This window comes from Nothobranchius furzeri, chromosome 7 (genome assembly GCF_043380555.1).
Source record: "Nothobranchius furzeri strain GRZ-AD chromosome 7, NfurGRZ-RIMD1, whole genome shotgun sequence".
Classification (NCBI taxonomy): Eukaryota; Metazoa; Chordata; class Actinopteri; order Cyprinodontiformes; family Nothobranchiidae; genus Nothobranchius; species Nothobranchius furzeri.
This window is the reverse complement of record NC_091747.1, coordinates 877,644-901,573: the sequence shown is the minus strand read 5'-3', so window position 1 is coordinate 901,573 and position 23,930 is coordinate 877,644.

Genomic DNA, 23,930 nt, shown 5'->3' with positions numbered 1-23,930 from the left:
TACAACCACAAAAAGGAATAGAGTCATTAGCACTTATGGTTTTTAAATAGCACCCAGAATTATGTTGCACGAAGCACAATTTCACATCATTCTGGGTCCATTTGTGTGAAAACAAGGTCCAATCAGGCTGAAACGTTACAGGAAGGTAGAATATATTGAGTTGTAAGTGATCTGAACGTTTCATGATGATAGCACATTCCTATAGGGGGTCAAACCATGTCCCAAAGGTCACCGGGCCTGGTGTCACTTTAAAGATGTAGTCCAGTTACACCTTTGTGGGCTTATAACTTGGCTTCTGAATATCCTAGAGAGGTCAGGTTTAATTTAGTGTACTTCAATTAACAGCCCCCATTACCCCAAAAAGAAATGGAGTCATTAGCACTTATGGGTTTTAAATGGCACCCAGAATTATGTTGCACGAAGCACAATTTCACATCATTCTGGGTTCATTTGTGTGAAAACAAGGTCCAATCAGGCTGAAACATTACAGGAAGGTAGAATCTATTGAGTTGTAAGTGATCTGAACGTTTCATGATGATAGCACTTTCCTAAGGGGGTCAAACCATGTCCCAAAGGTCACCGGATCTGGTGTCAATTTAAAGAAGTGGTCCAGTTACACATTTGTCGGCTTATAACTTGGCTTCTGAATGTCCTAGAGATATCAGGTTTGTTTTAGTGTAGTCCAATCAACAGCCCCTACAACCACAAAAAGGAATGGAGTCATTAGCACTTATGGTTTGTAAATGGCACCCAGAATTATGTTGCACGAAGCACAATTTCACATCATTCTGGGTCCATTTGTGTGAAAACAAGGTCCAATCAGGCTGAAACGTTACAAGAAGGTAGAATCTATTGAGTTGTAAGTGATCTGAACGTTTCATAATGATCGCACATTCCTATAGGGGGTCAAACCATGTCCCAAAGGTCACCGGGCCTGGTATCACTTTAAAGAAGTAGTGCAGTTACACCTTTGTGGGCTTATAACTTGGCTTCTGAATGTCCTAGAGAGATCAGGTTTGTTTTAGTGTACTCCAATCAACAGCCCCTACAACCAAAAAAGGAATGGAGTCATTAGCACTTATGGTTTTTAAATGGCACCCAGAATTATGTTGCACGAAGCACAATTTCACATCATTCTGGGTTCATTTGTGTGAAAACAAGGTCCAATCAGGCTGAAATGTTACAGGAAGGTAGAATCTATTGAGTTGTAAGTCATCTGAACGTTTCATGATGATCGCACATTCCTATAAGGGGTCAAACCAGGTCCCAAAGGTCACCGGGCCTGGTGTCACTTCAAAGAAGTAGTCCAGTTACACATTTGTGGGCTTAAAACTTGGCTTCTGAATGTCCTAGAGAGGTCAGGTTTGTTTTAGTGTACTCCAATCAACAGCCCCTACAACCACAAAAAGGAATGGAGTCATTAGCACTTATGGTTTGTAAATGGCACCCAGAATTATGTTGCACGAAGCACAATTTCACATCATTCTGGGTTCATTTGTGTGAAAACTATGTCCAATCAGGCTGACACATTACAGGAAGGTAGAATCTATTGAGTTGTAAGTGATCTGAATGTTTCATGATGATAGCACTTTCCTAAGGGGGTCAAACCATGTCCCAAAGGTCACCGGATCTGGTGTCAATTTAAAGAAGTGGTCCAGTTACACATTTGTCGGCTTATAACTTGGCTTCTGAATGTCCTAGAGATATTAGGTTTGTTTTAGTGTACTCCAATAAACAGCCACTACAACCACAAAAAGGAATGGAGTCATTAGCACTTATGGTTTGTAAATGGCACCCAGAATTATGTTGCACGAAGCACAATTTCACATCATTCTGGGTCCATTTGTGTGAAAACAAGGTCCAATCAGGCTGAAACGTTACAAGAAGGTAGAATCTATTGAGTTGTAAGTGATCTGACCGTTTCATGATGATCGCACATTCCTATAGGGGGTCAAACCATGTCCCAAAGGTCACCGGGCCTGGTGTCACTTTAAAGAAGTAGTGCAGTTACACCTTTGTGGGCTTATAACTTGGCTTCTGAATATCCTAGAGAGGTCAGGTTTAATTTAGAGTACTCCAATTAACAGTCCCCATTACCCCAAAAAGGAATGGAGTCATTAGCACTTATGGTTTTTAAATGGCACCCAGAATTATGTTGCACGAAGCACAATTTCACATCATTCTGGGTTCATTTGTGTGAAAACAAGGTCCAATCAGGCTGAAATGTTACAGGAAGGTAGAATCTAATGAGTTGTAAGTGATATGAACGTTTCATGATGATCGCACATTCCTATAAGGGGTCAAACCATGTCCCAAAGGTCACCGGGCCTGGTGTCACTTCAAAGAAGTAGTCCAGTTACACATTTGTGGGCTTAAAACTTGGCTTCTGAATGTCCTAGAGAGGTCAGGTTTGTTTTAGTGTACTCCAATCAACAGCCCCTACAACCACAAAAAGGAATGGAGTCATTAGCACTCATGGTTTGTAAATGGCACCCAGAATTATGTTGCACGAAGCACAATTTCACATCATTCTGGGTTCATTTGTGTGAAAACAAGGTCCAATCAGGCTGAAACATTACAGGAAGGTAGAATCTATTGAGTTGTAAGTGATCTGAACGTTTCATGATGATAGCACTTTCCTAAGGGGGTCAAACCATGTCCCAAAGGTCACCGGATCTGGTGTCAATTTAAAGAAGTGGTCCAGTTACACATTTGTCGGCTTATAACTTGGCTTCTGAATGTCCTAGAGATATAAGGTTTGTTTTAGTGTACTCCAATCAACAGCCCCTACAACCACAAAAAGGAATGGAGTCATTAGCACTTATGGTTTGTAAATGGCACCCAGAATTATGTTGCACGAAGCACAATTTCACATCATTCTGGGTCCATTTGTGTGAAAACAAGGTCCAATCAGGCTGAAACGTTACAAGAAGGTAGAATCTATTGAGTTGTAAGTGATCTGAACGTTTCATGATGATCGCACATTCCTATAGGGGGTCAAACCATGTCCCAAAGGTTACCGGGCCTGGTGTCACTTTAAAGAAGTAGTGCAGTTACACCTTTGTGGGCTTAAAACTTGGCTTCTGAATGTCCTAGAGAGGTAAGGTTTGTTTTAGTGTACTCCAATCAACAGCCCCTACAACCACAAAAAGGAATGGAGTCATTAGCACTTATGGTTTTTAAATGGCACCCAGAATTGTGTTGCACGAAGCACAATTTCACATCATTCTGGGTTCATTTGTGTGAAAACAAGGTCCAATCAGGCTGAAACGTTACAAGAAGGTAGAATCTATTGAGTTGTAAGTTATCTGAAAGTTTCATGATCATAGCACTTTCCTAAGGGGGTCAAACCATGTCCCAAATGCCACCGGATCTGGTGTCAATTTAAAGAAGTAGTCCAGTTACACATTTGTGGGGTTAGAACATGGCTTCTGAATGTCCTAGAGAGATCAGGTTTGTTTTAGTTTACTCCAATCAACAGCCCCTACAACCACAAAAAGGAATGGAATCATTAGCACTTATGGTTTGTAAATGGCATCCAGAATTATGTTGCACGAAGCACAATTTCACATCATTCTGGGTCCATTTGTGTGAAAACAAGGTCCAATCAGGCTGAAACTTTACAAGAAGGTAGAATCAATTGAGTTGTAAGTGATCTGAACGTTTCATGATGATCGCACATTCCTATAGGGGGTCAAACCATGTCCCAAAGGTCACCGGGCCTGGTGTCACTTTAAAGAAGTAGTCCAGTAACACATTTGTGGGCTTATAACTTGGCTTCTGAATGTCCTAGAGAGGTCAGGTTTGTTTTAGTGTACTCCAATCAACAGCCCCTACAACCACAAAAAGGAGCGGAGTCATTAGCACTTATGTTTTTTAAATGGCACCCAGAATTATGTTGCACGAAGCACAATTTCACATAATTCTGGGTTCACTTGTGTGAAAACAAGGTACAATCAGGCTGAAACGTTACAGGAAGATATAATCTATTGAGTTGTAAGTGATCTGAACGTTTCATGATGATAGCACTTTCCTAAGGGGGTCAAACCATGTCCCAAAGGTCACCGGATCGGTGTCAATTTAAAGAAGTAGTCCAGTTACATATTTGTGGGCTTATAACTTGGCATCTGAATGTCCTAGAGAGATCAGGTTTGTTTTAGTGTACTCCAATCAACAGCCCCTACAACCACAAAAAGGAATGGAGTCATTAGCACTTATGGTTTGTAAATGGCACCCAGAATTATGTTGCACGAAGCACAATTTCACATCATTCTGGGTTCATTTGTGTGAAAACAAGGTCCATTCAGGCTGAAACGTTACAAGAAGGTAGAATCTATTGAGTTGTAAGTGATCTGAACGTTTCATGATGATCGCACATTCCTATAGGGGGTCAAACCATGTACCAAAGGTCACCGGGCCTGGTGTCACTTTAAAGAAGTAGTCCAGTTACACATTTGTGGGCTTATAACTTGGCTTCTGAATGTCCTAGAGAGGTCAGGTTTGTTTTAGTGTACTCCAATCAACAGCCCCTACAACCACAAAAAGGAATGGAGTCATTAGCACTCATGGTTTGTAAATAGCACCCAGAATTATGTTGCACGAAGCACAATTTCACATCATTCTGGGTTCATTTGTGTGAAAACAAGGTCCAATCAGGCTGAAACATTACAGGAAGGTAGAATCTATTGAGTTTTAAGTGATCTGAACGTTTCATGATGATAGCACTTTCCTAAGGGGGTCATACCATGTCCCAAAGGTCACCGGATCTGGTGTCAATTTAAAGAAGTAGTCAAGTTACACATTTGTGGGCTTATAACTTGGCTTCTGAATGTCCTAGAGAGATCAGGTTTGTTTTAGTGTACTCCAATCAACAGCCCCTACAACCACAAAAAGGAATGGAGTCATTAGCACTTATGGTTTGTAAATGGCACCCAGAATCATGTTGCACGAAGCACAATTTCACATCATTCTGGGTTCATTTGTGTGAAAACAAGGTCCAATCAGGCTGAAACATTACAGGAAGGTAGAATCTATTGAGTTGTAAGTGATCTGAACGTTTCATGATGATCACACATTCCTATAGGGGGTCAAACCATGTCCCAAAGGTCACCGGGCCTGGTGTCACTTTAAAGAAGTAGTCCAGTTACATATTTGTGGGCTTATAACTTGGCTTCTGAATGTCCTAGAGAGGTCAAGGTTTGTTTTAGAGTACTCCAATTAACAGCCCCCATTGCCCCAAAAAGGAATGGCGTCATTAGCACTTATGGTTTTTAAATGGCACCCAGAATTATGTTGCATGAAGCACAATTTCACATCATTCTGGGTTCATTTGTGTGAAAACAAGGTCCAATCAGGCTGAAACGTTACAGGAAGGTAGAATCTATTGAGTTGTAAGTGATCTGAACGTTTCATGATGATCGCAAATTCCTATAGCAGGTCAAACCATGTCCCAAAGGTCACCGGGCCTGGTGTCACTTTAAAGAAGTAGTGCAGTTACACCTTTGTGGGCTTATAACTTGGCTTCTGAATATCCTAGAGAGGTCAGGTTTAATTTAGTGTACTTCAATTAACAGCCCCCATTACCCCAAAAAGGAATGGAGTCATTAGCACTTATGGGTTTTAAATGGCACCCAGAATTATGTTGCACGAAGCACAATTTCACATCATTCTGGGTTCATTTGTGTGAAAACAAGGTCCAATCAGGCTGAAACGTTACAGGAAGGTAGAATCTATTGAGTTGTAAGTGATCTGAACGTTTCATGATGATAGCACTTTCCTAAGGGGGTCAAACCATGTCCCAAAGGTCACCGGATCTGGTGTCAATTTAAAGAAGTGGTCCAGTTACACATTTGTCGGCTTATAACTTGGCTTCTGAATATCCTAGAGAGATCAGGTTTGTTTTAGTGTACTCCAATCAACAGCCCCTACAACCACAAAAAGGAATAGAGTCATTAGCACTTATGGTTTTTAAATGACACCCAGAATTATGTTGCACGAAGCACAATTTCACATCATTCTGGGTCCATTTGTGTGAAAACAAGGTCCAATCAGGCTGAAACGTTACAGGAAGGTAGAATATATTGAGTTGTAAGTGATCTGAACGTTTCATGATGATCGCAAATTCCTATAGCAGGTAAAACCATGTCCCAAAGGTCACCAGGCCTGGTGTCACTTTAAAGAAGTAGTGCATTTACACCTTTGTGGGCTTATAACTTGGCTTCTGAATGTCCTAGAGAGATCAGGTTTGTTTTAGTGTACTCCAATCAACAGCCCCCATTACCCAAAAAAGGAATGAAGTCATTAGCACTCATGGTTTTTAAATGGCACCCAGAATTATGTTGCACGAAGCACAATTTCACATCATTCTGGGTCCATTTGTGTGAAAACAAGGTCCAATCAGGCTGAAACGTTACAAGAAGGTAGAATCTATTGAGTTGTAAGTGATCTGAACGTTTCATGATGATCGCAAATTCCTATAGCAGGTAAAACCATGTCCCAAAGGTCACCGGGCCTGGTGTCACTTTAAAGAAGTAGTGCAGTTACACCAATGTGGGCTTATAACTTGGCTTCTGAATATCCTAGAGAGGTCAGGTTTAATTTAGTGTACTTCAATTAACAGCCCCCATTACCCCAAAAAGGAATGGAGTCATTAGCACTTATGGTTTTTAAATGGCACCCAGAATTATGTTGCACGAAGCACAATTTCACATCATTCTGGGTTCATTTGTGTGAAAACAAGGTCCAATCAGGCTGAAATGTTACAGGAAGGTAGAATCTATTGAGTTGTAAGTGATCTGAACGTTTCATGATGATCGCACATTCCTATAAGGGGTCAAACCATGTCCCAAAGGTCACCGGGCCTGGTGTCACTTTAAAGAAGTAGTTAAGTAACACATTTGTGGGCTTATAACTTGGCTTCTGAATGTCCTAGAGAGGTCAGGTTTGTTTTAGTGTACTCCAATCAACAGCCCCTACAACCAGAAAAAGGAGCGGAGTCATTAGCATTTATGTTTTTTAAATGGCACCCAGAATTATGTTGCACGAAGCACAATTTCACATAATTCTGGGTTCACTTGTGTGAAAACAAGGTACAATCAGGCTGAAACGTTACAGGAAGGTAGAATCTATTGAGTTGTAAGTGATCTGAACGTTTCATGATGACAGCACTTTCCGAAGGGGGTCAAACCATGTCCCAAACGTCATGGATCTGGTGTCAATTTAAAGAAGTAGTCCAGTTACATATTTATGGGCTTATAACTTGGCATCTGAATGTCCTAGAGAGATCAGGTTTGTTTTGGTGTACTCCAATCAACAGCCCCTACAACCACAAAAAGGAATGGAGTCATTAGCACTCATGGTTTGTAAATGGCACCCAGAATTATGTTGCACGAAGCACAATTTCACATCATTCTGGGTTCATTTGTGTGAAAACAAGGTCCAATCAGGCTGAAACGTTACAAGAAGGTAGAATCTATTGAGTTGTAAGTGATCTGAACGTTTCATGATGATCGCACATTCCTATAGGGGGTCAAACCATGTCCCAAAGGTCACCGGGCCTGGTGTCACTTTAAAGTAGTCCAGTTACACATTTGTGGGCTTATAACTTGGCTTCTGAATGTCCTAGAGAGGTCAGGTTTGTTTTAGTGTACTCCAATCAACAGCCCCTACAACCACAAAAAGGAATGGAGTCATTAGCACTCATGGTTTGTAAATAGCACCCAGAATTATGTTGCACGAAGCACAATTTCACATCATTCTGGGTTCATTTGTGTGAAAACAAGGTCCAATCAGGCTGAAACATTACAGGAAGGTAGAATCTATTGAGTTGTAATTGATCTGAACGTTTCATGATGATAGCACTTTCCTAAGGGGGTCATACCATGTCCCAAAGGTCACCGGATCTGGTGTCAATTTAAAGAAGTAGTCAAGTTACACATTTGTGGGCTTATAACTTGGCTTCTGAATGTCCTAGAGAGATCAGGTTTGTTTTAGTGTACTCCAATCAACAGCCCCTACAACCACAAAAAGGAATGGAGTCATTAGCACTTATGGTTTGTAAATGGCACCCAGAATCATGTTGCACGAAGCACAATTTCACATCATTCTGGGTTCATTTGTGTGAAAACAAGGTCCAATCAGGCTGAAACATTACAGGAAGGTAGAATCTATTGAGTTGTAAGTGATCTGAACGTTTCATGATGATCGCACATTCCTATAAGGGGTCAAACCATGTCCCAAAGGTCACCGGGCCTGGTTTCACTTTAAAGAAGTAGTCCAGTTACATATTTGTGGGCTTATAACTTGGCTTCTGAATGTCCTAGAGAGGTCAAGGTTTGTTTTAGAGTACTCCAATTAACAGCCCCCATTGCCCCAAAAAGGAATGGAGTCATTAGCACTTATGGTTTTTAAATGCCACCCAGAATTATGTTGCAGGAAGCACAATTTCACATCAATCTGGGTTCATTTGTGTGAAAACAAGGTCCAATCAGGCTGAAACGTTACAGGAAGGTAGAATCTATTGAGTTGCAAGTGATCTGAACGTTTCATAATGATCGCACATTCCTATAGGAGGTCAAACCATGTCCCAAAGGTCACCGGGCCTGGTGTCACTTTAAAGAAGTAGTCCAGTTACACATTTGTGGGCTTATAACTTGGCTTCTGAATATCCTAGAGAGATCAGGTTTGTTTTAGTGTACTCCAATCAACAGCCCCTACAACCACAAAAAGGAATAGAGTCATTAGCACTTATGGTTTTTAAATGACACCCAGAATTATGTTGCACGAAGCACAATTTCACATCATTCTGGGTCCATTTGTGTGAAAACAAGGTCCAATCAGGCTGAAACGTTACAGGAAGGTAGAATATATTGAGTTGTAATTGATCTGAACGTTTCATGATGATAGCACTTTCCTAAGGGGGTCAAACCATGTCCCAAAGGTCACCGGATCGGTGTCAATTTAAAGAAGTAGTCCAGTTACACATTTGTGGGCTTATAACTTGGCTTCTGAATGTCCTAGAGAGATCAGGTTTGTTTTAGTGTACTCCAATCAACAGCCCCCATTACCCAAAAAAGGAATGAAGTCATTAGCACTCATGGTTTTTAAATGGCACCCAGAATTATGTTGCACGAAGCACAATTTCACATCATTCTGGGTCCATTTGTGTGAAAACAAGGTCCAATCAGGCTGAAACGTTACAAGAAGGTAGAATCTATTGAGTTGTAAGTGATCTGAACGTTTCATGATGATCGCAAATTCCTATAGCAGGTAAAACCATGTCCCAAAGGTCACCGGGCCTGGTGTCACTTTAAAGAAGTAGTGCAGTTACACCAATGTGGGCTTATAACTTGGCTTCTGAATATCCTAGAGAGGTCAGGTTTAATTTAGTGTACTTCAATTAACAGCCCCCATTACCCCAAAAAGGAATGGAGTCATTAGCACTTATGGGTTTTAAATGGCACCCAGAATTATGTTGCACGAAGCACAATTTCACATCATTCTGGGTTCATTTGTGTGAAAACAAGGTCCAATCAGGCTGAAATGTTACAGGAAGGTAGAATCTATTGAGTTGTAAGTGATCTGAACGTTTCATGATGATAGCACTTTCCTAAGGGGGTCAAACCATGTCCCAAAGGTCACCGGATCTGGTGTCAATTTAAAGAAGTGGTCCAGTTACACATTTGTCGGCTTATAACTTGGCTTCTGAATGTCCTAGAGATATCAGGTTTGTTTTAGTGTACTCCAATCAACAGCCCCTACAACCACAAAAAGGAATGGAGTCATTAGCACTTATGGTTTGTAAATGGCACCCAGAATTATGTTGCACGAAGCACAATTTCACATCATTCTGGGTCCATTTGTGTGAAAACAAGGTCCAATCAGGCTGAAACGTTACAAGAAGGTAGAATCTATTGAGTTGTAAGTGATCTGAACGTTTCATAATGATCGCACATTCCTATAGGGGGTCAAACCATGTCCCAAAGGTCACCGGGCCTGGTGTCACTTTAAAGAAGTAGTGCATTTACACCTTTGTGGGCTTATAACTTGGCTTCTGAATGTCCTAGAGAGATCAGGTTTGTTTTAGTGTACTCCAATCAACAGCCCCTACAACCAAAAAAGGAATGGAGTCATTAGCACTTATGGTTTTTAAATGGCACCCAGAATTATGTTGCACGAAGCACAATTTCACATCATTCTGGGTTCATTTGTGTGAAAACAAGGTCCAATCAGGCTGAAATGTTACAGGAAGGTAGAATCTATTGAGTTGTAAGTGATCTGAACGTTTCATGATGATCGCACATTCCTATAAGGGGTCAAACCAGGTCCCAAAGGTCACCGGGCCTGGTGTCACTTTAAAGAAGTAGTCCAGTTACACATTTGTGGGCTTAAAACTTGGATTCTGAATGTCCTAGAGAGGTCAGGTTTGTTTTAGTGTACTCCAATCAACAGCCCCTACAACCACAAAAAGGAATGGAGTCATTAGCACTCATGGTTTGTAAATGGCACCCAGAATTATGTTGCACGAAGCACAATTTCACATCATTCTGGGTTCATTTGTGTGAAAACAAGGTCCAATCAGGCTGACACATTACAGGAAGGTAGAATCTATTGAGTTGTAAGTGATCTGAATGTTTCATGATGATATCACTTTCCTAAGGGGGTCAAACCATGTCCCAAAGGTCACCGGATCTGGTGTCAATTTAAAGAAGTGGTCCAGTTACACATTTGTCGGCTTATAACTTGGCTTCTGAATGTCCAAGAGATATTAGGTTTGTTTTAGTGTACTCCAATCAACAGCCCCTACAACCACAAAAAGGAATGGAGTCATTAGCACTTATGGTTTGTAAATGGCACCCAGAATTATGTTGCACGAAGCACAATTTCACATCATTCTGGGTCCATTTGTGTGAAAACAAGGTCCAATCAGGCTGAAACGTTACAAGAAGGTAGAATCTATTGAGTTGTAAGTGATCTGAACGTTTCATGATGATCGCACATTCCTATAGGGGGTCAAACCATGTCCCAAAAGTCACCGGGCCTGGTGTCACTTTAAAGAAGTAGTGCAGTTACACCTTTGTGGGCTTATAACTTGGCTTCTGAATATCCTAGAGAGGTCAGGTTTAATTTAGAGTACTCCAATTAACAGTCCCCATTACCCCAAAAAGGAATGGAGTCATTAGCACTTATGGTTTTTGAAATGGCACCCAGAATTATGTTGCACGAAGCACAATTTCACATCATTCTGGGTTCATTTGTGTGAAAACAAGGTCCAATCAGGCTGAAATGTTACAGGAAGGTAGAATCTAATGAGTTGTAAGTGATCTGAACGTTTCATGATGATCGCACATTCCTATAAGGGGTCAAACCATGTCCCAAAGGTCACAGGGCCTGGTGTCACTTCAAAGAAGTAGTCCAGTTACACATTTGTGGGCTTAAAACTTGGCTTCTGAATGTCCTAGAGAGGTCAGATTTGTTTTAGTGTACTCCAATCAACAGCCCCTACATCCACAAAAAGGAATGGAGTCATTAGCACTCATGGTTTGTAAATGGCACCCAGAATTATGTTGCACGAAGCACAATTTCACATCATTCTGGGTTCATTTGTGTGAAAACAAGGTCCAATCAGGCTGAAACATTACAGGAAGGTAGAATCTATTGAGTTGTAAGTGATCTGAACGTTTCATGATGATAGCACTTTCCTAAGGGGGTCAAACCATGTCCCAAAGGTCACCGGATCTGGTGTCAATTTAAAGAAGTGGTGCAGTTACACATTTGTCAGCTTATAACTTGGCTTCTGAATGTCCTAGAGATATTAGGTTTGTTTTAGTGTACTCCAATCAACAGCCCCTACAACCACAAAAAGGAATGGAGTCATTAGCACTTGTGGTTTGTAAATGGCACCCAGAATTATGTTGCACGAAGCACAATTTCACATCATTCTGGGTCCATTTGTGTGAAAACAAGGTCCAATCAGGCTGAAACGTTACAAGAAGGTAGAATCTATTGAGTTGTAAGTGATCTGAACGTTTCATGATGATCGCACATTCCTATAGGGGGTCAAACCATGTCCCAAAGGTTACCGGGCCTGGTGTCACTTTAAAGAAGTAGTGCAGTTACACCTTTGTGGGCTTAAAACTTGGCTTCTGAATGTCCTAGAGAGGTCAGGTTTGTTTTAGTGTACTCCAATCAACAGCCCCTACAACCACAAAAAGGAATGGAGTCATTAGCACTCATGGTTTGTAAATGGCACCCAGAATTATGTTGCACGAAGCACAATTTCAATCCTTTCTAGATCCATTTGTGTGAAAACAAGCTCCAATCAGGCTGAAACGTTACAAGAAGGTAGAATCTATTGAGTTGTAAGTGATCTGAACGTTTCATGATGATCGCACATTCCTATAGGGGGTCAAACCATGTCCCAAAGGTCACCGGGCCTGGTGTCACTTTCAAGAAGTAGTCCAGTTACATATTTGTGGGCTTATAACTTGGCTTCTGAATGTCCTAGAGAGGTCAGATTTGTTTCAGAGTACTCCAATTAACAGCCCCCATTACCCCAAAAAGGAATGGAGTCATTAGCACTTATGGTTTTTAAATGGCACCCAGAATTATGTTGCATGAAGCACAATTTCACATCATTCTGGGTTCATTTGTGTGAAAACAAGGTCCAATCAGGATGAAACGTTACAGGAAGGTCGAATCTATTGAGTTGTAAGTGATCTGAACGTTTCATGATGATCGCACATTCCTATAGGGGGTCAAACCATGTCCCAAAGGTAACCGGATCTGGTGTCAATTTAAAGAAGTAGTCCAGTTACACATTTGTGGGCTGATAACTTGGCTTCTGAATGTCCTAGAGAGATCAGGTTTGTTTTAGTGTACTCCAATCAACAGCCCCTACAACCACAAAAAGGAATAGAGTCATTAGCACTTATGGTTTTTAAATGGCACCCAGAATTATGTTGCATGAAGCACAATTTCACATCATTCTGGGTCCATTTGTGTGAAAACAAGGTCCAATCAGGCTGAAACATTACAAGAAGGTAGAATCTATTGAGTTGTAAGTGATCTGAACGTTTCATGATGATCGCACATTCCTATAGGGGGTCAAACCATGTCCCAAAGGTCACCGGATCTGGTGTCAATTTAAAGAAGTAGTCCAGTTACACATTTGTGGGCTTATAACTTGGCTTCTGAATGTCCTAGAGAGATCAGGTTTGTTTTAGTGTACTCCAATCAACAGCCCCTACAACCACAAAAAGGGATGGAGTCATTAGCACTTATGGTTTGTAAATGGCACCCAGAATCATGTTGCACGAAGCACAATTTCACATCATTCTCGGTCCATTTGTGTGAAAACAAGCTCCAATCAGGCTGAAACGTTACAAGAAGGTAGAATCTATTGAGTTGTAAGTGATCTGAACGTTTCATGATGATCGCACATTCCTATAGGGGGTCAAAACATGTCCCAAAGGTCACCGGGCCTGGTGTCACTTTAAAGAAGTAGTCCAGTTACATATTTGTGGGCTTATAACTTGGCTTCTGAATGTCCTAGAGAGGTCAGGTTTGTTTCAGAGTACTCCAATTAACAGCCCCCATTACCCCAAAAAGGAATGGAGTCATTAGCACTTATGGTTTTTAAATGGCACCCAGAATTATGTTGCATGAAGCACAATTTCACATCATTCTGGGTTCATTTGTGTGAAAACAAGGTCCAATCAGGCTGAAACGTTACAGGAAGGTAGAATCTATTGAGTTGTAAGTGATCTGAATGTTTCATGATGATCGCACATTCCTATAGGGGGTCAAACCATGTCCCAAAGGTCACCGGGCCTGGTGTCACTTTAAAGAAGTAGTCCAGTTACATATTTGTGGGCTTATAACTTGGCTTCTGAATGTCCTAGAGAGGTCAGGTTTGTTTCAGAGTACTCCAATTAACAGCCCCCATTACCCCAAAAAGGAATGGAGTCATTAGCACTTATGGTTTTTAAATGGCACCCAGAATTATGTTGCATGAAGCACAATTTCACATCATTCTGGGTTCATTTGTGTGAAAACAAGGTCCAATCAGGCTGAAATGTTACAGGAAGGTAGAATCTATTGAGTTGTAAGTTATCTGAACGTTTCATGATGATCGCACATTCCTATAGGGGGTCAAAACATGTCCCAAAGGTCACCGGATCTGGTGTCAATTTAAAGAAGTAGTCCAGTTACACATTTGTGGGCTTATAACTTGGCTTCTGAATGTCCTAGAGAGATCAGGTTTGTTTTAGTGTACTCCAATCAACAGCCCCTACAACCACAAAAAGGGATGGAGTCATTAGCACTTATGGTTTGTAAATGGCACCCAGAATTATGTTGCATGAAGCACAATTTCACATCATTCTGGGTTCATTTGTGTGAAAACAAGGTCCAATCAGGCTGAAACGTTACCGGAAGGTAGAATCTATTGAGTTGTAAGTCATCTGAATGTTTCATGATGATCGCACATTCCTATAGGGGGTCAAACCATGTCCCAAAGGTCACCGGGCCTGGTGTCACTTTAAAGAAGTAGTCCAGTTACACATTTGTGGGCTTATAACTTGGCTTCTGAATATCCTAGAGAGATCGGGTTTGTTTTAGTGTACTCCAATAAACAGCCCCTACAACCACAAAAAGGAATAGAGTCATTAGCACTTATGGTTTTTAAATGGCACCCAGAATTATGTTGCACGAAGCACAATTTCACATCATTCTGGGTCCATTTGTGTGTAAACAAGGTCCAATCAGGCTGAAACGTTACAAGAAGGTAGAATCTATTGAGTTGTAAGTGATCTGAACGTTTCATGATGATAGCACTTTCCTAAGGGGGTCATACCATGTCCCAAAGGTCACCGGATCTGGTGTCAATTTAAAGAAGTAGTCCAGTTACACATTTGTGGGCTTATAACTTGGCTTCTAAATGTCCTAGAGAGATCAGGTTTGTTTTAGTATACTCCAATCAACAGCCCCTACAACCACAAAAAGGAATGGAGTCATTAGCACTTATGGTTTGTAAATGGCACCCAGAATCATGTTGCACGAAGCACAATTTCACATCATTCTGGGTTCATTTGTGTGAAAACAAGGTCCAATCAGGCTGAAATGTTACAGGAAGGTAGCATCTATTGAGTTGTACGTGATCTGAACGTTTCATGATGATCGCACATTCCTATAGGGGGTCAAAACATGTCCCAAAGGTCACCGGGCCTGGTGTCACTTTAAAGAAGTAGTCCAGTTACATATTTGTGGGCTTATAACTTGGCTTCTGAATGTCCGAGAGAGTTCAGGTTTGTTTCAGAGTACTCCAATTAACAGCCCCCATTACCCCAAAAAGGAATGGAGTCATTAGCACTTATGGTTTTTAAATGGCACCCAGAATTATGTTGCATGAAGAACAATTTCACATCATTCTGGGTTCATTTGTGTGAAAACAAGGTCCAATCAGGCTGAAACGTTACAGGAAGGTAGAATCTATTGAGTTGTAAGTGATCTGAACGTTTCATGATGATCGCATATTCCTATAGGGGGTCAAACCATGTCCCAAAGGTCACCGGGCCTGGTGTCACTTTAAAGAAGTAGTGCAGTTACACCTTTGTGGGCTTAAAACTTGGCTTCTGAATGTCCTAGAGAGGTCAGGTTTGTTTTAGTGTACTCCAATCAACAGCCCCTACAACCACAAAAAGGAATGGCGTCATTAGCACTCATGGTTTGTAAATGGCACCCAGAATCATGTTGCACGAAGCACAATTTCACATCATTCTAGGTCCATTTGTGTGAAAACAAGCTCCAATCAGGCTGAAACGTTACAAGAAGGTAGAATCTATTGAGTTGTAAGTGATCTGAACGTTTCTTGATGATCGCACATTCCTATAGGGGGTCAAACCATGTCCCAAAGGTCACCGGGCCTGGTGTCACTTTCAAGAAGTAGTCCAGTTACATATTTGTGGGCTTATAACTTGGCTTCTGAATGTCCTAGAGAGGTCAGATTTGTTTCAGAGTACTCCAATTAACAGCCCCCATTACCCCAAAACGAATGGAGTCATTAGCACTTATGGTTTTTAAATGGCACCCAGAATTATGTTGCATGAAGCACAATTTCACATCATTCTGGGTTCATTTGTGTGAAAACAAGGTCCAATCAGGCTGAAACGTTACAGGAAGGTAGAATCTATTGAGTTGTAAGTGATCTGAACGTTTCATGATGATCGCACATTCCTATAGGGGGTCAAACCATGTCCCAAAGGTCACCGGATCTGGTGTCAATTTAAAGAAGTAGTCCAGTTACACATTTGTGGGCTGATAACTTGGCTTCTGAATGTCCTAGAGAGATCAGGTTTGTTTTACTGTACTCCAATCAACAGCCCCTACAACCACAAAAAGGAATAGAGTCATTAGCACTTATGGTTTTTAAATGGCACCCAGAATTATGTTGCACGAAGCACAATTTCACATCATTCTGGGTCCATTTGTGTGAAAACAAGGTCCAATCAGGCTGAAACGTTACAAGAAGGTAGAATCTATTGAGTTGTAAGTGATCTGAACGTTTCATGATGATCGCACATTCCTATAGGGGGTCAAACCATGTCCCAAAGGTCACCGGATCTGGTGTCAATTTAAATAAGTAGTCCAGTTACACATTTGTGGGCTTATAACTTGAATTCTGAATGTACCTAGAGAGATCAGGTTTGTTTTAGTGTACTCCAATCAACAGCCCCTACAACCACAAAAAGGAATGGAGTCATTAGCACTTATGGTTTGTAATTGGCACCCAGAATTATGTTGCACGAAGCACAATTTCACATCATTCTGGGTTCATTTGTGTGAAAACAAGGTCCAATCAGGCTGAAACCTTACAGGAAGGTAGAATCTATTGAGTTGTAAGTGATCTGAACATTTCATGATGATCGCACATTCCTATAGGGGGTCAAACCATGTCCCAAAGATCACCGGGCCTGGTGTCACTTTAAAGAAGTAGTCCAGTTACACATTTGTGGGCTTATAACTTGGCTTCTGAATGTCCTAGAGAGATCAGGTTTGTTTTAGTGTACTCCAATCAACAGCCCCTACAACCACAAAAAGGAATGGAGTCATTAGCACTTATGGTTTGTAAATTGCACCCAGAATCATGTTGCACGAAGCACAATTTAACATCATTCTCGGTCCATTTGTGTGAAAACAAGCTCCAATCAGGCTGAAACGTTACAAGAAGGTAGAATCTATTGAGTTGTAAGTGATCTGAACGTTTCATGATGATCGCACATTCCTATAGGGGGTCAAAACATGTCCCAAAGGTCACCGGGCCTGGTGTCACTTTAAAGAAGTAGTCCAGTTACATATTTGTGGGCTTATAACTTGGCTTCTGAATGTCCTAGAGAGGTCAAGTTTGTTTCAGAGTACTCCAATTAACAGCCCCCATTACCCCAAAAAGGAATGGAGTCATTAGCACTTATGGTTTTTAAATGGCACCCAGAATTATGTTGCATGAAGCACAATTTCACATCATTCTGGGTTCATTTGTGTGAAAACAAGGTCCAATCAGGCTGAAACGTTACAGGAAGGTAGAATCTATTGAATTGTAAGTGATCTGAACGTTTCATGATGATCGCACATTCCTATAGGGGGTCAAACCATGTCCCAAAGGTCACCAGGCCTGGTGTCACTTTAAAGAAGTAGTCCAGTTACACATTTGTGGGCTTATAACTTGGCTTCTGAATATCCTAGAGAGATCAGGTTTGTTTTAGTGTACTCCAATAAACAGCCCCTACAACCACAAAAAGGAATAGAGTCATTAGCACTTATGGTTTTTAAATGGCACCCAGAATTATGTTGCACGAAGCACAATTTCACATCATTCTGGGTCCATTTGTGTGTAAACAAGGTCCAATCAGGCTGAGACGTTACAAGAAGGTAGAATCTATTGAGTTGTAAGTGATCTGAACGTTTCATGATGATCGCACATTCCTATAGGGGGTCAAACCATGTCCCAAAGGTCACCGGATCTGGTGTCAATTTAAAGAAGTAGTCCAGTTACACATTTGTGGGCTTATAACTTGGCTTCTGAATGTCCTAGAGAGATCAGGTTTGTTTCAGTGTACTCCAACCAACAGCCCCTACAACCACAAAAAGGAATGGAGTCATTAGCACTTATGGTTTGTAAATCGCACCCAGAATTATGTGGCTCAAAGCACAATTTCACATCATTCTGGGTCCATTTGTGTGAAAACAAGGTCCAATCAGGCTGAAACATTTCAGGAAGGTAGAATCTATTGAGTTGTAAGTAATCTGAACGTTTCATGATGATCGCACATTCCTATAGGGGGTCAAACCATGTCCCAAAGGTCACCGGGCCTGGTGTCACTTTAAAGAAGTAGTCCAGTTACACATTTGTGGGCTTATAACTTGGCTTCTGAATGTCCTAGAGAGATCAGGTTTGTTTTAGTGTACTCCAATCAACAGCCCCTACAACCACAAAATGGAATGGAGTCATTAGCACTCATGGTTTGTAAATGGCACCCAGAATTATGTTGCACGAAGCACAATTTCACATCATTCTGGGTTCATTTGTGTGAAAACAAGGTCCAATCAGGCTGAAACATTACAGGAAGGTAGAATCTATTGAGTTGTAAGTGATCTGAACGTTTCATGATGATCGCACATTCCTATAGGGGGTCAAACCATGTCCCAAAGGTCACCGGGCCTGGTGTCACTTTCAAGAAGTAGTCCAGTTACATATTTGTGGGCTTATAACTTGGCTTCTGAATGTCCTAGAGAGGTCAGGTTTGTTTCAGAGTACTCCAATTAACAGCCCCCATTACCCCAAAAAGGAATGGAGTCATTAGCACTTATGGTTTGTAAATGGCACCCAGAATTATGTTGCATGAAGCACAATTTCACATCATTCTGGGTTCATTTGTGTGAAAACAAGGTCCAATCAGGCTGAAACGTTACAGGAAGGTAGAATCTATTGAGTTGTAAGTGACCTGAACGTTTCATGATGATCGCACATTCCTATAGGGGGTCAAACCATGTCCCAAAGGTAACCGGATCTGGTGTCAATATAAAGTAGTCCAGTTACACATTTGTGGGCTTATAACTTGTCTTCTGAATGTCCTAGAGAGATCAGGTTTGTTTTAGTGTACTCCAATCAACAGCCCCTACAACCACAAAAAGGAATGGAGTCATTAGCACTTATGGTTTGTAAATGGCACCCAGAATTATGTTGCACGAAGCACAATTTCACATCATTCTGGGTTCATTTGTGTGAAAACAAGGTCCAATCAGGCTGAAACCTTACAGGAAGGTAGAATCTATTGAGTTGTAAGTGATCTGAACGTTTCATGATGATCGCACATTCCTATAGGGGGTCAAACCATGTCCCAAAGGTCACCGGGCCTGGTGTCACTTTAAAGAAGTAGTCCAGTGCCACATTTGTGGGCTTATAACTTGGCTTCTGAATGTCCTAGAGAGATCAGGTTTGTTTAAGTGTACTCCAATCAACAGCCCCTACAACCACAAAAAGGAATGGAGTCATTAGCACTTATGGTTTGTAACTGGCACCCAGAATCATGTTGCACGAAGCACAATTTCACATCATTCTCGGTCCGTTTGTGTGAAAACAAGCTCCAATCAGGCTGAAACGTTACAAGAAGGTAGAATCTATTGAGTTGTAAGTGATCTGAACGTTTCATGATGATCGCACATTCCTATAGGGGGTCAAAACATGTCCCAAAGGTCAACGGGCCTGGTGTCACTTTAAAGAAGTAGTCCAGTTACATATTTGTGGGCTTATAACTTGGCTTCTGAATGTCCTAGAGTGGTCAGGTTTGTTTCAGAGTACTCCAATTAACAGCCCCCATTACCCCAAAAAGGAATGGAGTCATTAGCACTTATGGTTTTTAAATGGCACCCAGAATTATGTTGCATGAAGCACAATTTCACATCATTCTGGGTTCATTTGTGTGAAAACAAGGTCCAATCATGCTGAAACGTTACAGGAAGGTAGAATCTATTGAGTTGTAAGTGATCTGAACGTTTCATGATGATCGCACATTCCTATAGGGGTTCAAACCATGTCCCAAAGGTCACCGGGCCTGGTGTCACTTTAAAGAAGTAGTCCAGTTACACATTAGTGGGCTTATAACTTGGCTTCTGAATATCCTAGAGAGATCAGGTTTGTTTTAGTGTACTCCAATAAACAGCCCCTACAACCACAAAAAGGAATAGAGTCATTAGCACTTATGGTTTTTAAATGGCACCCAGAATTATGTTGCACGAAGCACAATTTCACATCATTCTGGGTCCATTTGTGTGTAAACAAGGTCCAATCAGGCTGAAACGTTACAAGAAGGTAGAATCTATTGAGTTGTAAGTGATCTGAACGTTTCATGATGATCGCACATTCCTATAGGGGGTCAAACCATGTCCCAAAGGTCACCGGATCTGGTGTCAATTTAAAGAAGTAGTCCAGTTACACATTTGTGGGCTTATAACTTGGCTTCTAAATGTCCTAGAGAGATCAGGTTTGTTTTAGTGTACTCCAATCAACAGCCCCTACAACCACAAAAAGGAATGGAGTCATTAGCACTCATGGTTTGTAAATGGCACCCAGAATCATGTTGCACGAAGCACAATTTCACATCATTCTGGGTTCATTTGTGTGAAAACAAGGTCCAATCAGGCTGAAACGTTACAGGAAGGTAGAATTTATTGAGTTGTAAGTGATCTGAACGTTTCATGATGATAGCACTTTTCTAAGGGGGTCAAACCATGTCCCAAAGGTCACCGGATCTGGTGTCAATTTAAAGAAGTAGTCAAGTTACAGATTTGTGGGCTTATAACTTGGCTTCTGAATGTCCTAGAGAGATCAGGTTTGTTTCAGAGTACTCCAATCAACATCCCCTACAACCACAAAAAGGAATGGAGTCATTAGCACTTATGGTTTGTAAATGGCACCCAGAATTATGTTGCACGAAGCACAATTTCACATCATTCTGGGTTCATTTGTGTGAAATCAAGGTCCAATCAGGCTGAAACGTTACAGGAAGGTAGAATCTATTGAGTTGTAAGTGATCTGGACGTTTCATGATGATAGCACTTTCCTAAGGGGGTCAAACCATGTCCCAAAGGTCACCGGATCTGTGTCAATTTAAAGAAGTAGTCCAGTTACACATTTGTGGGCTTATAACTTGGCTTCTGAATGTCCTAGAGAGATCAGGTTTGTTTTAGTGTACTCCAATCAACAGCCCCTACAACCACAAAAAGGAATGGAGTCATTAGCACTTATGGTTTGTAAATGGCACCCAGAATTATGTGGCACAAAGCACAATTTCACATCATTCTAGGTCCATTTGTGTGAAAACAAGGTCCAATCAGGCTGAAACATTACAGGAAGGTAGAATCTATTGAGTTGTAAGTGATCTGAACGTTTCATGATGATTGCACATTCCTATAGGGGGTCAAACCATGTCCCAAAGGTCACCGGATCTGGTGTCAATTTAAAGAAGTAGTCCAGTTACACATTTGTGGGCTTATAACTTGATTTCTGAATGTCCTAGAGAGGTCATGTTTGTTTTAGTGTACTCCAATCAACAGCCCCTACAACCACAAAATGGAATGGAGTCATTAGCACTCATGGTTTGTAAATGGCACCCAGATTTATGTTGCACGAAGCACAATTTCACATCATTCTGGGTTCATTTGTGTGAAAACAAGGTCCAATCAGGCTGAAACATTACAGGAAGGTAGAATCTATTGAGTTGTAAGTGATCTGAACGTTTCATGATGATCGCACATTCCTATAGGGGGTCAAACCATATCCCAAAGGTCACCGGGCCTGGTGTCACTTTCAAGAAGTAGTCCAGTTACATATTTGTGGGCTTATAACTTGGCTTCTGAATGTCCTAGAGAGGTCAGGTTTGTTTCAGAGTACTCCAATTAACAGCCCCCATTACCCCAAAAAGGAATGGAGTCATTAGCACTTATGGTTTGTAAATGGCACCCAGAATTATGTTGCATGAAGCACAATTTCACATCATTCTGGGTTCATTTGTGTGAAAACAAGGTCCAATCAGGCTGAAACGTTACAGGAAGGTAGAATCTATTGAGTTGTAAGTGACCTGAACATTTCATGATGATCGCACATTCCTATAGGGGGTCAAACCATGTCCCAAAGGTAACCGGATCTGGTGTCAATATAAAGAAGTAGTCCAGTTACACATTTGTGGGCTTATAACTTGGCTTCTGAATGTCCTAGAGAGGTCAGGTTTGTTTCAGAGTACTCCAATTAACAGCCCCCATTACCCCAAAAAGGAATGGAGTCATTAGCACTTATGGTTTGTAAATGGCACCCAGAATTATGTTGCATGAAGCACAATTTCACATCATTCTGGGTTCATTTGTGTGAAAACAAGGTCCAATCAGGCTGAAACGTTACAGGAAGGTAGAATCTATTGAGTTGTAAGTGATCTGAACGTTTCATGATGATAGCACTTTTCTAAGGGGGTCAAACCATGTCCCAAAGGTCACCGGATCTGGTGTCAATTTAAAGAAGTAGTCCAGTTACACATTTGTGGGCTTATAACTTGGCTTCTGAATGTCCTAGAGAGATCAGGTTTGTTTTAGTGTACTCCAATCAACAGCCCCTACAACCACAAAAAGGAATGGAGTCATTAGCACTTATGGTTTGTAAATGGCACCCAGAATTATGTTGCACGAAACACAATTTCACATCATTCTGGGTTCATTTGTGTGAAAACAAGGTCCAATCAGGCTGAAACGTTACAGGAAGGTAGAATCTATTGAGTTGTAAGTGATCTGAACGTTTCATGATGATCGCACATTCCTTTAGGGGGTCAAACCATGTCCCAAAGGTCACCGGGCCTGGTGTCACTTTAAAGAAGTAGTCCAGTTACACATTTGTGGGCTTATAACTTGGCTTCTGAATATCCTAGAGAGATCAGGTTTGTTTTAGTGTACTCCAATCAACAGCCCCTACAACCACAAAAAGGATTAGAGTCATTAGCACTTATGGTTTTTAAATGGCACCCAGAATTATGTTGCACGAAGCACAATTTCACATCATTCTGGGTCCATTTGTGTGAAAACAAGGTCCAATCAGGCTGAAACGTTACAAGAAGGTAGAATCTATTGAGTTGTAAGTGAGCTGAACGTTTCATGATGATCGCACATTCCTATAGGGGGTCAAACCATGTCCCAAAGGTCACCTGATCTGGTGTCAATTTAAAGAAGTAGTCCAGTTACACATTTGTGGGCTTATAACTTGGCTTCTGAATGTCCTAGAGAGGTCAGGTTTGTTTCAGAGTACTCCAATTAACAGCCCCCATTACCCCAAAAAGGAATGGAGTCATTAGCACTTATGGTTTGTAAATGGCACGCAGAATTATGTTGCATGAAGCACAATTTCACATCATTCTGGGTTCATTTGTGTGAAAACAAGGTCCAATCAGGCTGAAACGTTACAGGAAGGTAGAATCTATTGAGTTGTAAGTGATCTAAACGTTTCATGATGATCGGACATTCCTATAAGGGGTCAAACCATGTCCCAAAGGTCACCGGGCCTGGTGTCAATTTAAAGAAGTAGTCCAGTTACACATTTGTGGGCTTATAACTTGGCTTCTAAATGTCCTAGAGAGATCAGGTTTGTTTTAGTGTACTCCAATCAACAGCCCCTACAACCACAAAAAGGAATGGAGTCATTAGCACTTATGGTTTGTAAATGGCACCCAGAATTATGTTGCACGAAGCACAATTTCACATCATTCTGGGTTCATTTGTGTGAAAACAAGGTCCAATCAGGCTGAAACGTTACAGGAAGGTAGAATCTATTGAGTTGTATGTGATCTGAACGTTTCATGATGATAGCACTTTCCTAAGGGGGTCAAACCATGTCCCAA